Genomic DNA, 2,723 nt, shown 5'->3' with positions numbered 1-2,723 from the left:
TTTAGTATGTGTTAGTAGTTTCATATAGTTGCACTTGCATGAATCTTGAAGTTGTTTTCCAAGTTGATGTCCTATGATGAGTTTATGTGCATAATTTCTTGGCTAGTAGTCTTGGTCGCATGTGATGCCTTGTTACTTGGAAACCGCTTGTGTGAAAATTGTAATTACACTTATGCTCTAGAGATAAGACTGGGACTAACTTATTTCTTGAGTCCTCGCGTTGAGTCGGGCGTAGAGTTTGGAGTATTCCCCTTTTGAACTTAGAGTGTGTAAATCTTAAGTTTGGGGGAGTTAAGGGATGAATATGCCTTTCTAAAAAAAGAATAAAAAAAGAATAAAAATTATCAAGTACTCCTTTGAGATCAATGGGTAGAATGCAATCCCATGTGAAAGGGACGATCCATGTACTTGTGCTGGTATTAAGTGCAAATGTATTAGAATAAGCAAATTCTTGGTGACCTTTCACAACCTTTGATTACTGGAGAATTACTTGATTAAAAAAAAAGAGAAAAAAATAGAAAAAAGCAAAGTCGAATGGCGGTCGTGACTCACTTACATTGAGAAGCGTCCCGACCTTAGACTTAGCCAGAAAAAGAAAAAATAAAATAGAAAAGATAGGAGAGGCATGGGAATTCTTTAGTGACCCTAAATTGTAGTTGGCTCTTTAGTAAAGATGTGTTTAAACCTGATTCTGATTAACGGCTCATAGGGAGGACTCTGTTGAAGTTTGATGGTCTTTATTTTGTTTCACTAGAGAGCATGCTAGCACACACGATGCACTTCACACTTGTTAGTGGAAGAGAACATGGCTAATATGTGAAAGAGATGAATGCTGAGAATGTTGCATATTCTGAGGGTTATATGTTAACGAGGATTACACTTCATGATTCGATTAGATGTAGGCAGTTAGTTGTTTCATGCATTAGTAGTGTTTGTGTGTGTGTCTATGCTTGAGGACAAGCATCGGTTTAAGTTTGGGGGTGTGATAAGTGGATATCGTATCCACTTGGAAGCCTTCGTTTTGACTTAAAACGATGGAATGGCCTCAAGCTTTTGATGTTTTTGATATTTTTTAGTATTGTGTTGTGTAGGTTTCTTGGAAGGAGGACAAAGAGGAGAATCATAGCTTTCATTGAAAGAAAATGGCGAAGCAATCGGATGCACGAGGAGAGAGTTATGGGCAAAGAAGTGTCGGGTGCGCGTTCTGCCATTGTGAGGCCCCCGCCTCACACTCTGGGCGGGATTTTTGGCCCGTTTTGACCGTTTTTGATCCGTTTGAAGGCCCGTTCGCTGGGGAAGTACAAGAAAGGCTTGGGGAACTAAAAACATAACCTAGATACTTTCTAAGGAGCACGTGACGGCTACGGAGAAGATCAAGATCGAATTTCATAGTTTTTACCTTTGTAATTCTTCGAAGTAGGCGTAACTTTGGATGCTCGTTTCGGATTTGTTTCTTAACTCCTATTCTCGTACTTTGAGTTTGTTTTTTCTATTCAGTACCATGTTTACTCTTATTCCCATGATGATGAGAAGTTCGATTATGATCTAATCATTATCGTGGGATTCTATCGGATTTATATATGGATTTCAGTAGTTGATTTGCCTTAATTATTTGTGTGATGAATGTTTGATTTCTTCGTATTGGTTGTGCTTATTCTTCTTAGATGCGTAGCTAACATCTAAGTTGTGGGTTAATCTTTATTGAAGCGACAGTGGATATATTGATTTAGAACTTGCCATACGAACATAGGATTATGTATCCGATACACATGATTAGTGGTGTGATATTAACCATCTTGCATCGCCCTATGTAATCTTGATAGATAACTTGTTCTTCAACCGTTATGTTTTCAAATTCTATAGACATATAGGGTCTAAACATAATTGGTGTCTGTTTACCTTCTATCTTAATTGTGGATGTGTAGCAGTATGGTGCACGTATAACGACAATTAGCGTGTATCAGTTTCGTGTTATCTGATTAGTTATCAATCATCACATATCGATAAGGCATAACTCTAAAGGAAGTATATAATGAAGTTAGAATCCCATGTTTTATTCTCATAAGTAATTCGATTTAATTCTCTTAGTTATAAGTCGACTTTAGTTAGTTAATTTAGATAAAAACCAACCAACTTGTTTATTGTCTGAGCATTGGATAATAATCATACATTGGTGCATAAATGCATATTTCTGAATACACCAGTCTCTGTGGGAACGAACTGAATTTGATTCTATACTACTTGTGTCCACGTACGCTTGCGTGATTTTGTGCGAAAAAGTACTGACGTGGCAGGGTGAGGTGGACCCTGGTGCTGACGTGGCAGGGGGTAGAAAGTGTAAGTTTTTGGAAGTTAATGGCAAAGTTAAAGGGGATGATATTGTTAGTTTTTAAGAGTTTGAGGGGATATTTGTTTAATTTTAAAACTAGTTTTTAGGATAAGTGTGGTTTGTATTTGAACAAAGGCCTATATATATATATATATATATATATATATATGTAGGCTCATGATCAAATAGAAACCACTCTTAAAATAAAAACTAGAAACCAATTTCCGTACCACTATTTATAACTACTGTTGTGTTTGGTTGGGGTGAATGAAAATGGAGGGAATGGAATGAGATTTGAACTATAATTTAGTTGAATATATATTAATTTCATTCTTTCCATCATTTCATTTCTATCACCTTTAACTAGAATTCAAGCCCTCCTTTTTTGAAGGAA

The sequence above is a fragment of the Daucus carota genome, chromosome 3, assembly GCF_001625215.2.
Source record: "Daucus carota subsp. sativus chromosome 3, DH1 v3.0, whole genome shotgun sequence".
Classification (NCBI taxonomy): domain Eukaryota; kingdom Viridiplantae; phylum Streptophyta; class Magnoliopsida; order Apiales; family Apiaceae; genus Daucus; species Daucus carota.
Note: the sequence above shows the minus strand (reverse complement) of the source record.